Below are 15299 nucleotides of genomic sequence, written 5' to 3' on the forward strand. Positions count from 1 at the left end.
CCACCTATCTCATTTTGGGGCTAGCAGTGAGAATATGCTTTTCTCATAAAGATGGTGGAAGTTCGAGATGAAGGAAGGACCAAAAGCCAAACCAAATCATCCACATTCAAAGTTTCTATCTACCACATATTGTCTAAGATTCTGCAGGCAAAATCAAATCATCTGGCCAAGTGCCACATGAATGGGACAGGGAAATACACTCTCTGTACCGTAGTCAGAGGCACTCAGTCAAATTGTAAAAAGCCTAAATCTGTAATTCTACAGCAGTGAGAAAGTGAAGATTGGGGGAAATTAATCACTCTGCCACAATTAGCATTGTATCTAGAAGTGAGGAAGCAACTCTGAACTAGAAAATGATCACTATTAGTATCTGCTTCACCAAAATATTTTAAGGAAAATAGATGACTTACTGTCCATGAAACTACTTTGCAACTTTAAGGCATTATTCAAATGTAAATTAATAAATAAATACCTTCAAATTAAAACAGAATGAGTGAAAGAATTGATAAAGAGCATTATTATATCTACCAGTATATTTTCTTTTATATTTTTGATTGAAAGAAAATTTATTTTTATTATGCATACTGGGCATTTTTTAATTTTTATTCAATTACAATCATCCCCTATTTTTCCACATTACTCTCCCCTGCCCTACCGATCCCCACCTCCCACGTTTAATCCTTCTCCCCTGTAGTCTTTGTCCACGGGTCCTTTATACATGATATTCTTTGACTTGACCCTCACCCGTATATTTTTATTTATGTAGTAGTCTTGAAAAGGTAAGGTAGAAATAACCCAAGGAAAAAGTGTTTGCAAGAAAACTGGATTTAATATATTCAAACTGCTAAAAACCAATTTCATTGAATTGCTGTAAAATTACATGTAAATTTGTCAGTTACCCTGCTTGGCTAATTACATTTATCAAACTTACTTATATTACCTGCCTAATTCCTAAAGCTTCATTTCACTTACTACTGTGAAAACCCAAATATGGCACATTCTATTTTAAAAGGCAGAGAACAGTTACACTATGTCAAATAACTCTTTAGAGAAATAGCCCAAGGTTATATTGACATGCAGAAAATGAAGTGGAAAATTGAGATAATTATTTAGATAGATCAAGCGAAAAATAATACTAACCTTTGCCCCAATCGCTTGAAAATTCTGGACAATTAAAATGAAGTCTAAAATACCAGAAGTTGTTTCAAATCACGAATGCAGTTTTTGAATAATTTATGCCAAAATATGTTATTATTTAGAAAGAAAAATATTGTTTTCATCATTTGTGGTGCCATAGGCCTTATTTGCTAAACATAGTTTTCCCTTTACTTTTCTCCTTTGCTTCTATTGACTTGAGAATATTTTTCCCAGGTGAAAGATCAAATTTAAATATTTTTTAAATCCTTGCCACTTAGAATCTCCATATTTAAAGGAAGGATAGGGTTAGCTTTACTGTTATTAGATCAGATTCATGGACTGCCTTATGTTTTATCCTTTTGACTGTGATAACATATGATATATTAGACAGCTAACTCTTCTGCAGACTGAATCGATGAAATTGTGCCTTGAGACAGGAAATCCAGCACTTGCAGAGAGCTCTGTCAAACTGGAATGCATCTAGAAAGTACACTTCACTCATCATGGTATAGTTTGTATATCTTGTAAATTGTGCAAATGGAAACAAAAAGACCACTTCCAAGTCATGATCGTTTAACAATAACATCTAGTGTACATTAAGTAATATGAATCTGCTAAAGCACTATTTACCTTATAGGTATTATCTTGTTGAGTCCTTCCAATAACCTGATAAACTAAATTTAATCACAATAAATTTCCCGATATGAAAAAATAAGACTCAGATTGATACCTGTTAAAGGAAAAAACACTTTCTCTACTCACAACATTTCTGACACTAAATTTGTGAGTTTTCCATACCAAGCAATTCTCCTATTCTCTGTGGATACAATTTGGGTGCCTATAATTTAATTGAATTCTGATACTAAGTACTCAGGGTTAGTACAGAAACTATAGGTTAAGGGTTCAATCCCACAAGACTACTCACCAATTGAAAGTTGTGGGTCCCTAAGTTACCCACACTTCTATCCAATTTGGCTATAAATCAGAGGATCCCATGACACCCTCCCCAGATTTGATAATTTGCTATAAAGGCTAATAGTATTCAGGAAAACACTCTACTACTTGTAACTCAGGAAGAGATGCACAGGGCAAGATATAGAGAAGGAGAGAAGGAGTGAAGACCACAAGCCCTCCTTAGCTGCATCACTCTCCCCAGACCTTGAGGTGTTCACCAACCTGGAAGCAAATTATAATCTGGAAACAAAGAAGTGCTCTCTCTCTCTTTCCCTCTCTCCCACCCTCACCATATACATACATATTGCTTGTGACTTGCACTCACCTGTTTGGTCATGTGTCCTGTCTCACCCGGGAGCAAACATCCATGTGGGTTTAGCAGCTACCAGGGTCAGGAGCAGAGGGCGTGGGCTCCAAAAGACTAAGCTTTAATATGAAGCAGAAACTGAGGACCTTGGCTTTTGTTTTGGCCTTGCTGAGGACACTGTTGGACTTTTCCCATGGTGGGACGAAGAGAGATGGGAAATTGGAAACCCAGGGGGCAGTTTCTATTTTCACTCAAATGAACCACCTTGCCACACTACAGTCTTCCCTGTGTGGGTCCTTGGATTGCTTTCCTCACGGTCCCATGGAGGAGTCTAACCTCCACCAACAACATTACCTGGGGAAAGGGTCAGTTCTGTGAGCCTTTACGTTTCTAATCTGTTGACCTGTCCTAGGCTTTAGGACCAAAGGAAGTATTAATAAAGCTGCTGTTATAAACGGGCCCTGTGTGTAAAGAGCATGCCTGTTGATTTAAAAGTCCAACTGTGGAATAATAGTGAGGATCAAAACAGATAATAGATGAAAAAAGAAGATGAATAAAATTATGACAGGCAGAAAAATAAAAGGAAGCATATGACTGGAATTTCTAACCAGTAAATAGTACAATCACGTTGTTTCCACATGGAAATATCAGAGCAAGGATAACATGCTTAGCGCTCGCTCTCTTTTAGAACTAGAATTGACTAATGGCTGATGGTGTTTGAAGAAATCCCTCCAGGAGTGATTTCTCCAGCAAAAAATAGATTGAATTCATGTTTATTTTCAAATATTTTCTAAATATTCTACCTCAATAATCAATAGAAAAATATAACACAGTTACCCCTGATGACTCAATATATATAAAGTTGCCTGGAAGTGTCTGTAATTCATGTTTTGTATGATTATCTTTCTGGTAATTTATTACCAAAGCCATTTATCACTTTAAGTGTGTTTTTTTTTACAAAATATGCAAACCTTTTATTTAAGGTGCTATTATGTATTACTTACCCACCCAAAATGCTTTCCTTACTTTTTCCCTCCTTTCTTTATTATTTTTTTAAGTAGAAAGAATTTACCCTGAGTGACTAACCATGGTGGATCTCTAGCATATGAACATCAGGTCACACCAAGACAAAGAGAAACTTTGAAGTGACCATCCTCAGTTTCTGCTTTACAGTCTTTTTATAATCAGCTCTGTCTTCCTACTAGTTATTACCAGAGATACCAAAGTGATTTGGTAGGTATGATGTATACATACTGACTTTCAAATCCGGTAGAGAATAAACTACTTTAGACTCTTCAGTTTCAAATTTTTACCTCTTGATCTAGAAAGAATTAAATGTCTAATGAAAAAGTCCATTTCCTGCCTGGCTGGCATAGCTCAGTGCATTGAGCACGGGCTGGGAACCAAAGTGTCCCAGGTTCCATTCCCAGCCAGGGTACATTCCTGGGTTGCAGGCCATAACCCCAAGCAATCATACATTGATGTTTCTCTCTCTCTCTATCTCCCTCCCTTCCCTCTCTAAAAATAAATAAATAAAATTAAAAAAAAAGAAAAAGTCCATTTCCTTAAGCTCTTCATTTGTAGAGTCAAACCTCAGTTCTTAAATACGTTGGTTCTCAAACAGTTTGATTCTTGACCAAGTTGTTCACTGAAAAAAATGCCTTAGTTATCTACTACTACTACTACTACTACTAATACTAATAATAATAATAATAATAATAATAAACTTCAGGCCTCAATTCTGTACCTGAAAACCCTTTCATGCTAATACCTGTAGGGTCACTTATATGTCTCTCAGGCAACAAATCAAAACACAGATTCTTTTCTCAAACAAATTTTTTCTCAAATATTTTTTCTGGAACAATTTAAGTTCAACAACTGAGGTCCTGCTATATTTTAAATAGTTGTTATGCTAGAGTTTTAGAGTGTCTGTTACCCTATGAATGGATTTTTAACATGTTTATACTGCAGTTTTCTGCTGAGCAGATCCAGAACTGTAAGTTGCCAAACTGATAGGCTTCAGGTTCTCATCTTGCAGTGCCTGGTAGCCCCGGGTGTTCCTTGGTTTGTGGCAATATAACACTAGTGAATCCCTACTTCCATCTTCACAGGATCTTTTTATTTCTTTATTTTCTATAGGAGGTGAGCTTACATATTTTTTATTTGCTTTTGGTGGATGTTGATATTGGTCACATGGAAGAAGCAGAGTCAATAATGATGATGACTTGGTGTAGAGTCGGGAGTAGACAGATTTTGGAGTCAGAATTTCCAGAGTTTGGACTCCTCCACTATATGCCACTGACTGCATAATTTCACATAGGAAATTATTTACACCTTCTGAGCCTTACTTATCTCATGTTTAAAATGGACAATAATGCCTTGGCAATATAGCTCAGTTGGTTAGAGCATCCTCCTGATACACCAACATTGTGAGTTCAATCCCTGCTCAGGGCACCAGAGCATATATAAGAATCAACCAATCAATACATAAATAGGTGGAACAACACATTGATCTCTCTCTCTCTGTCTTTCTCTCTCTCTTTCTCTTCCTCCCTCATCCCTCCCCTTCATCTCTCTCTCTCAAAAAGTCAATAAATAAAAAATGACAATAATAATATAATAATAATACTTCCTTCCCATAGTATCATTCAGTAAGTTACTACCTGGGAAAACCTCTTTATTGACACATAACTGGTTGTCAAGAATGATTGCTTTCCTTTCCTTTTCTTTCTCTTTAGTAAGTACATAATGTTCTCAGTTATTGTGCAAAATAACTAAACTATTGAAACATACTTTTCTATCCCTTGACATCAATAAAGGGTATTGTATTAAAAAAAGATTTATATTTGAACTATCATTGCCCTTGGAAAAAAAGAAATATTGACTAACATAAAGAGAAGTCCAACATAAATTTTCAACTTTGATAGAGATGTAAAATACAACAATTACACTTTAATCAAGTATACAGCATGCAGGGAGTGCCAAGAGCTATAAATATTAAACATTTCAATACTTTGCTGTATGCTCTATTTATACTTTTTGGGTCAGAAATTTTCAAAAAAGAATATTGCCTCTTTCAATATTGCCTTTTCAAACTTTTGTCAGGTTATTATTTTAGAGAAATCTAGAGAGAGCCAGCAGAAAGTAATTGCCTGATTTATTGCTGAGTGGATGATTTTCACTGAAAGTTGTATAAAATTCAAACAAAGCACCTGATTTAGAAAGGATACAACCTCCCCATTCTTAATGTTTATTTAGAATTTTTATTATGCATGCATGAATCTTTAAATACATTCAAAGTAAGCCTTCCTTATTCTAAAAAAAATAAAAGGTCATTGTTAATTCTATACTTTTTATTATTGATTAAAGCACTGTTTGAAAAGGAAATTAGAAAGAGCACAGGGTAGCTTTATTTCAACTTTTTCAACATTAACATTTTCTTTGTGGTCACTGGCAATTATAAAAATATACTTTCAGCAAATTAGTTAGTTTTTAAAGAGAACCCTCCTTTCCCCATATAAGTTTCAAATCACTATGTTATATAATTACAATGCTCAAAATCATTTTGGATTAACATGGATAGTATGAAAAAATTCTAGAATACAAGAACACATATTATCATTTCTTTAATCAGTTAAATAGGACTTAGTCATTATTACACTACTCCAGAATCAGAATGTAAGAATCTTGATGTTAATACACATTTTAAACCAGAAGCAGCTAAAAATTACTTTCTTAGAAGGCATTATATGACTTCGTGCAGAGCATTGTAATATTCCAAATGCTTTTTCATGCCTTAGCTCTTCTGATCCTTATAGAAACCTTATGATACCTGATTTTATTTATTTTTATTAGACTTATTTCATAGGACTTTTTGATTTGCAGAAAAATTGACAGGTAGTACAGAGAGTTGCCATATATCCTGCTCCAAGTTTCTACTGTTATTAACATCATACATTTGTATGATTCATTTGTTACAGCCAATAACCAATTGCATTACATTTTTGTAAACAAAATCCATAATTTTTCTTGGGTTTCCTTAGTAAGGACATACTGTTCTCACCTCTCTCAGGACCCAACTAAGGCAGTATATTATGTTTTTTTGTGTGTGTCTCTTTAGGTTCCTTTAGCTTTGACAGACTGTGAGCCTTTCCTTGTTTTTGATGACCTTGGCAGTTTTTAGAAGTACTGGTCAGGTATTTGGTAGAATGCCCTACTATTGTAGAACTATTGGCATGTTCTTCTCATGCTAAAACTGAGCTCCCGAGATACTGGAGGAAGACCAGGAGGTAAAGGGACATTTTCATCACATTGTATCAAACGTACATAGTGTCAGAATGATTTGTGAATGTTGAAAGAAGCCTTGATCACCTATCTGAGGCAGTGCTCATCAGGTTTCTCCACGGTCAAGTGAGTGTTTTCCTCCCTTCACTCCTGCCCACTTCTGAAGGGAGCTGCTATGCACAGCCCACACCTAGAATTAGGGTTTATGTTTCCCCTACTTGAGGGCTCAATTACATTAAATGGAATTATTCTGCATGGAAAATTTATCATTTTTCTGCATTGATAAATTTATTCAATCCCTCATTTATGTCAGATTGGGTTTATAAATATTTATTTTATACTTTGGGTTATAAGTAATACCACTTGAATTATTTTTGCCTTGTTCTCAAATTGACCACCTTTGGCCATGGGGAGGTTTTAGTGGGCTGCTGTGCTGCTTTGAAATAGACCTATGGAAATATTTTTAAAAATTATTTTGAGCACCATAATATGCTTAAACCTCATTTTATATAAGTCCTGTCCCAGCCCTAAAATCAGCCATTGTTCCAAGGAGCTCTGCTTTCTTTTTCCTGGAGAATGATATTTGAAATCAAGATAAGGACACTAGGTATGCTAGTGGCTGGTGAGATATCGTTTGTATTAGGTCCTCTCAGCTGTAGGAGAAATAATGTATGTTTTTATACACATAAATACATACATTCCTATATGTAACCATTTGTAGCTATATTAACCTAAATATGAGTTCTTACTGTCCCTGACTCTAATCTATTACTACATGGATCATTTTAGTTTCCTCCTCTTGCTTATCTGTGAATTTTAATTCCATCAGTGAGAAATCTGGATTCTACCTCTGGCCCTCCGTTTTCTTAGCCATTGTATTCCAGTATACCGTATGGCATTATTGCAATGGTTAACCCTTGCCCCCATGCAAAATGAGTTTATGAACTAGAGTACGGTGCTTATCAGCCATTCCCTTTGCCTTTAGACTATTCATTTCCAAAGATACTCAGGCCATCTCCTTTCACCACTGTCCTCTTCAGTGAGGCTGTTTAATAAGTTTGTAATGCAGTCAGGTTCTATTGTAACAATATGCATTTCTTCCTGGGATCCCTCCTCTACCTAAAAGATTTTTAAATTAACTTAAATTAAGGTTTACTCTTTGTTCTGTACAATCTTGTGACAAATATATAATGTCTTCTGTCCACTACTGCAGTATCATAGAGAATAATTTTACTGTGCTAAAAATCCCATATTCTTCATCTATTCATCCTCACACCATCCCTCCCCCACCACTGTTCACCACTGATCATTTTATTGTCTCTATATTTTTGTATCTTCCAGAAAGTTATATAATTGCAATTGTATAATATGTAGCTTTTTAATACTGGTTTCTTTCACTTATCAATATGTATTTAAGTTTTTTTCACGTATTTTCATGCTTTCATAGATGCATTACCACTGAACAATATTCTGTTGTATGGTGTAACACAGTTTTGTAATTCAGTTGGTGAAAGATCTCTCTCCATTTTTGTGAGTGCGTGTAGTTCATTTCTTTCAAGGAATTTACCTCTTTCATCTATGATATTCATATGTGACCACAGAGTTGTTTATGAGTACCATTATTTTCATTTTGATGTACATGAAATCAGTGGTGATTACATATTTTTCAGGAATAATACTGATAAAGTGACTTCTCTCTCTCTCCTCAACTTTTTTTTTGTTTGATTAGTCTGGCTAGACATTAGTCAATACTATTTATAGTTTTAAAGAACCAGTTTTTGGTTTTATTGTTTTTCTCAACTTTTTCTGATTTTCATTGATTTCTGCTTTGTTATTTTTTTATTCTATTTGCTTTAGATTCAAGTTGCTATTCTCTCACTAGGTTATTAAGGTAGAACTTTAGATTATTTATTTTAGACCATTCTTCTTTTTTGATAGATTCATTAAATGAAGTGCATCCACTGGGCATTGCTTTTGTGGCATCACACTCATTTTTGATATGTTGCAATTTCATATTCAAATAGTTAAAATACTTTAAAATTTCAATTAAGATGTATTTGGGGGGAGTACAGAAACCTTATAACCTTATAATTTTTAATCCTGGAAGACCTTATTATTGTCTAAAAATATGTCTAATTTGTATAGATATATCCAAATACCACTTTCTATGTTCATCCTTTTTGCCTGAAATACATTTTTTAAAACTTTCCTTTAGTGATAGTCTGCTGATTGTGAAATGTCTCTGTTGTTTTCTTTGAAAATGTCTTTGTTTTGTTCTCTTTTTTGATCATCACAGGTCCTAGATCTAAGATTCTAACTTAGTAGCCATTTTCTTTTAATGGACTATATTTTTCATTTTTTCTTGTCTTTTGGATTTTCTTCCTTATAAGAAATCAGCCATTATTCCACATGTGGACTGTTTTTTTTTTTTCCTTTAACTTCTTGTTATCTCTTTTTGTCTTTGTATTAAATCATAGTGTAAGATACACTATCTCAGGTCTGTGCAGTGTTGAATTTGAGAGATATGACTTTATTTTTACCTAATGTATTATTTTATTTTAATTAATTTTTATTTTATTTTAAAAATATTTTATTTATTTATTTTATAGAGGGGAAGGGAGAAAGAGAGAAAGACATCAATGTGTGGTTGACTCTTGTCTGCCCCCTACTGGGGACCTGGTTTACAACCCAGGCATGTGTCCTGACTGGGAATCAAAGTGGCAACCCTTTGGTTCACAGGTCCATGCTCAATTCACTGAGTCAACACCAACTAGGGTTATTTTTCATTTTAAAAAGATTTATGTTATTTATTTTATTTATTTATTTTTCAAGAGTGGGGGAGGGAGAGAGAAAGAGAAGGAGGTAATCATGGATGTGTGAGAGAAACATTGATCTGATGTCTCTCATGCACCCCCAATCTCAGATCTGGCCTGCAACTCAGGCATGTGCCCTGACCAAGAATTGAACCAGCGACTTTTGAACCATGTGAAATAATGCCCAGTCCACTGAACCAAATCAGACAGGGCCCTTATATACTTTTTTGAACTCTGAAGGAAGAATAGGCTCTTTTTGGCTCATGGTTAGTATTTTAGACTAATAGTCATGATTCATTTCAAATCTAAATTATACTTCTTAATTAACTAAATTTTTTCTCTCAGTTCTGATTTTTCTTTCTTGACCTTAAAAAGTAAGCCAAGACATTATATAATTTAATTATGAGTGTACTCCTTTTCCTGGATATGAGTTGAGGACATGTTTGGCTTCCAAAATCATTCATAAAATTATTTGTCATGTCATATTTGACAGGCTTATAAAGATATACTCAATTTCTATGTTCTGAGCATATTTTCTGTTTTCAATCTGTCCCTTAACTAAAAAATTCTTTCTTAAGTGTTGCAGGTACGATTTCTAGTCAGGGTACATGCCTGGATTGCAGGCCATAGCCTCCAGCAACCGCACATTGATGTTTCTCTCTCTCTCTTTTTCTTCCTTCCTTCCCTCTCTAGAAATAAATAAAATATTAAAAAATAACTTTTTAAAAAAATTATTTCTTATATAACTTACTAGGCTTATAGAATCAGACTGAATAATTCCCCAGAAAAATTGCCCATAGTTTGATGATAATAAGGATAAATACTAGATTTTAAATATGGCAATTGTTAAAAAACTGACAGCAAGCAATTACATTATTGCAATAACCACATATGGAAATAAAAGATGAAGTGATAACAACACGTGGCATTGAGTCCTAGGTGTTTCTGAGTGCTATTAAAAATATAAAAAATAAAACATATACATAAACACAAAAGTATCCAAAATGTAGGCTTTTTAAAAATAATTTTCAGAGTATTTAATTATCAAGATAATTCAACAAACAATTAAGAATTTAAACCCTTTTATATTTCTTTATAACAAATGTTAAAGAGAGAATTTAGATTATAAAATGAGAATATAGAATGAGAACAATATCTTTAAAATAATGAAAAGGAAGCATAAATATGAATATTCATAAAATTGTCTAAATATATTTAGAAGGTATCATGATTCCTTGTATGATTATAAATAACTTTCAAGCACAAAACTGTTTAGAAATGCTTAGATATTTCAGGTGGAATGAGTAAGTGCTCATTATTCTTGAAAAAAGTCTTGATGTTTGTAGCATTGCATTTACTCATTAGAATTTGACTGTGCATTTAAGTTTCCAAATGAGATATCTTCTCTTTTCAAATTCATTTTCCTGAATGAAAATCTTAGTGCTATCCTATAATACTAAAGTATTTTAGTTTCAAATACGATGAATCACTTTTGTTTACAAGTCAATTTTAATGTTCTGAGGGAAATTGTATCATTGCTGCAATTCACACCTGTCAAAAAATCACTGATTTCTTTGAAAGAAAACATAAAGCTGGCAGATTTGAAGACAGTTTCTATATATAAATATTCAACTTCATTTTTATGTTCAGTGTAGATAATCATCTAATTTGTCATTTCAAATATTTAAATATATTGGCTTGTGATTTTTAGGCACAAATATATTAAATGTAAATTTACAAGAAATGATATTCTTCACAGTTCTTAGAAAGCACACATATTCTTAAAAGTAATCTAAAGAATGAGTCAATTTATATTATAAACTCAGTTCTTACATTAGTAGAGACACTAATTTCTGTTAATATTTGTGTTTGTTTAAATAAGAAATCTGGAGATTTAGAAAATCTATATGGTAGATATAGTGAAGGAGAATATTAACAACTTCACTTTAAAAGTGAATTTGGAGTTTTGTAATAAAATATTTTCTCAATACAGTCCAGTTTTGGTCAAAGCACACTGTAAACCTATGACCATTTTTTAAATATAAAAGATACTGAAGGTTCCCCCAAACAAACAAATCAAATGGTATTTAGATAACAGATGTGTTTTTACATTTACTAAGAGTACATGTCCCCGATTTAAACTTTGCCATTAAGAATCATGGAACAAAGTCCGTGGGGGGCTACAGTAAACCACCAGCGTTTCACAGAAATGCTCTTATTCTAATCAATATCTCAAGCTGAAGCATTTTTACAGTAACAGCCAATCATAAAATGCTTGGAAAACAATAGATGCTCACCACCATACAATCATAGTGAGGGACAGAGTGGGCGGTGATCTGTGTCTATACCTTAAGGCCTCTTGTGTTTCTGACAAGGCACCATTCACACCCAAGACATCCAGAATGATAACTAAGTTCTCACAGCTAACACTGAGCAGCCCCGGACTTGAGATGACTGCTCTTAACACAAAAGGAAAGAAAGATTTCTCCTTGCTGCTGGGAAGGATATAGAGATCATACCACTTACAGATGGACAACATTAAAGGTTAAGTTTCTTATCGTATCTATTCACAGGTTATGGGAAGAATCTTTTTGAAGAGCTGGGTAGAACAGTGTTGTTCCTGTGGCTTCAGAAGATTCCCATGACACTTCTCCCTGTCAAGAAGCAGGGCTCTGCAAACCAAGACAATTACTTTCTTGGGAACTCAACGTAGTGTGCTATATCATATTGTTAGGGAGAAACACTACCTGCAGTTTTTGGGGTTTTGTAATGGAGAAAGAAAAATGGCAAAAGTAAGAGGAGGTAAGCCGAAGTGAGTACAGCTGCATCCATATTTCTGAATACATGCCCCTCCAGCACACAGCAGCCAGCCAGGCCAGTCAGACAGATTTAGCCAGTAAAATACCACTAACTGCTTTTAGGTCAAGACAGCTTACTACTCACACTGCCAGAAAAAGGAAAAGGAGCAAAACAAAACAACGGACTAGTTCTTTGTCTCACACATCGAAGAGGATGGAACTGAAACAAAAAGGGCTAGGGGACAATGCGATGCAAGTTGTAGGGTGCCCTGTGTCTGAAGCCAGTTCTAGATGTTGTTTACAGACCATGGTTATACCCTAAGAAGCACAAGGCTGAAAACCTCACATCTCATTAGAACTTGGGAGATGATATGAAACAGAGTTTCCATGGAATATAAGGTGATTAGACATTGGCCTCATAGCAGCTTCTCATAAGCTTTCCAGCCTGTTGCCTTGCAAGAGGAGAATCAAAAGGTTTTTTACAAATTCTTGAAAAAGCTTTTGTTCAAACCTTTACCTGCCTGGCCTGTGTGAACACGCACAAAGCCACCAAGGTGCCATGGTATGATTTGTTTCCCTTACAATACCAATAGAATATATTTTCAATTGTATATTTTCTTCCTAGGGCATGATTTCCCTTTGGGTGACATGTCAGTCCTTCCTCTTCTACCACTACACATGTGCACATGTGTACACACAGAAATATGAAAACAAAAGTATTAAAATTGGTCGCTAAATACTGCAAATACCAAATACTAAATGGGAAATATGAAATGCAGTTAAATATTAAATATTAAAACTACTTAAAATTTCCATGATGCCAATAATAATTTCTTCTATGTAGATTAACATATATGACCTTAAATGCTCAAGTTTATGAATGCAGACAAATGAAATTATATTAACATAGGACAATTTTAAGGCCAAATCTCAATGTAATAATTTTTCATTTTTTGTATCATTATTGAGTAGATTGCAAAAAGAATGGCCACAATTTTTCTCTTCTCTGTGTCTATTCCTAATTAAAAATAGAATTACTATATGATCCAGCAATTCCAACCCTAACTATATGCCCAAAAGAATTGGAATCATGGTCTTGAAAAGATCCCATGTTCATTGAAGCATTATTATTTACAGTAGCAAAGATATAGGAACAACCCAAAGTTCATCAACAGACAAATGAATAAAGAAAATGTGTTTACATCAGTGGAATATTATTTAGCCTTAAAAAAAAGGAAATTCTACCATGTGCAATAACATGGATGGACCTGAAGACATTCTGCTAAGTGAAATATGTCAATCACAGAAGAACAAATAGTGCATAATTCCACTTATATGAGTTATGTAAAACAGGCAAATTTACCAAAGTAAAAAATAGAATGGTGATGGTCAGGGAATGGGGGGAGGTGAAAATTATTGTTCACCCCCCCATTATTATTATTAGTATTAATATTAGTATTAGTATTAGTATTATTTATGGGTATAAAGTTAAAGTTATGCCAGGTGAATAAATTGTAGATGTCTGCAGTAAAAAAAATATGTGTTGCATTCCTATTGTTAATACACTGTTGTGTTCTTAAAAGTTTGTTATATGTAGCTCTCACGTTAAGTGTCTTACAACAACAATATAGCAAAGGGACACAAAGTAGCTTTTGGAGGTGATGAATATTTTTACACCTTGATTGCAGTGATATAGTGGTGTATGCATATGTCCAAATTGTATACATTAAATAGGTACGGGTTTTTGTATATCATTTATACCTTTAAAAACTTTTAAAAGGCAGGGTAACTTAAAGAGGTCAGGTCTGTTCTTTCAACCTGGTAAACAGATTCAAAGACTTGACTAATATTTCACTAATTGAACACATTAGAAGACATAAGATACCAGATCTGATGACTAGAGACCTTGAATACTTTTCTCTCTATCTTGTAAACCCAATTAATCCAATAAGGTTTGGTCTGGTTTCCTGTGTGGTAAAAAGTAACTTGACACTAATGTATACCCACTCCAATACTAGAAACTCTATCAAGGAAAACCTTTCCAGTATAAAAGGGTTAAGTGATTTTTGTAGCTAATTATCTGAAAGACTGCCCAACTTTTCATGTATGTTCAATTACGTACAGTTCTGTAGTTTTCAAAGTGAGTCACTCCAAATGAAAAGAAAGGCTTAACAAGTTTCTTCTTTTGAATGTAAACATTTACTCTTCATTTTATTCCTTTATTTGCATGAATGACACTCCAGTACTGCACCAATAATCAAAAGAAGTACAAGCAGTATAGTGGTGATTTTACTAAGACTCGTACAATGTACTTGAGTACTCTTAATGACTCCAAGCATCTCAAGCTGTGACTTAAATAACAAATGATAAAAATGTCTACTCATTACTCTTTTATTTTATAATGGAAGTCAGTGACCTGCAGGAAATAATTTAATGAATTGAGACATGGATTTATTGGTGATGGTATAATCACTTCTAAATTTACCCTCTCATAATTTGAATAATTGGATTACACTGGATTTTAAATGAAAGTGACTTTTTTGTGCTTTACACTTTATTACTTTATAATTACAGATAAAATGTTAAGGAAACACATAGTATATATTTTTTTGGGATTTAATAAAATATTTTTCTTTACATTTAATTGAATCATTCATTATATGCAATTAAGAACAATATTAAAATCCTTGGGCAAATCATGCTTTTACTTTCAATGTATGTAATCATGTAACACTGACAAAAGGCATACATTTGAATATTAAAAACTGCAATATCTTTTGTTACACCTCTTATAGATATAGATGTATATATGTATATATGTATGTATATATCTATATCTATATCTATAATATGAAGATAAAACAGAAAGTAACCAAGTAGTCAGTCTAGTATTTCAAATTTATTACGTACCATTTAATTGTGTAAAATTGGGACACTGTTTAAAAGTACTTATAAAAATTTCTTTTTGTCTTGCAGGAGGAACTTATGTTGAACAAGCTTTCACTT

The sequence above is a fragment of the Phyllostomus hastatus genome, unplaced genomic scaffold (assembly GCF_019186645.2).
Source record: "Phyllostomus hastatus isolate PE091 unplaced genomic scaffold, TTU_PhHast_1.1 phas_scaffold_21, whole genome shotgun sequence".
In the NCBI taxonomy this organism is placed as follows: Eukaryota; Metazoa; Chordata; class Mammalia; order Chiroptera; family Phyllostomidae; genus Phyllostomus; species Phyllostomus hastatus.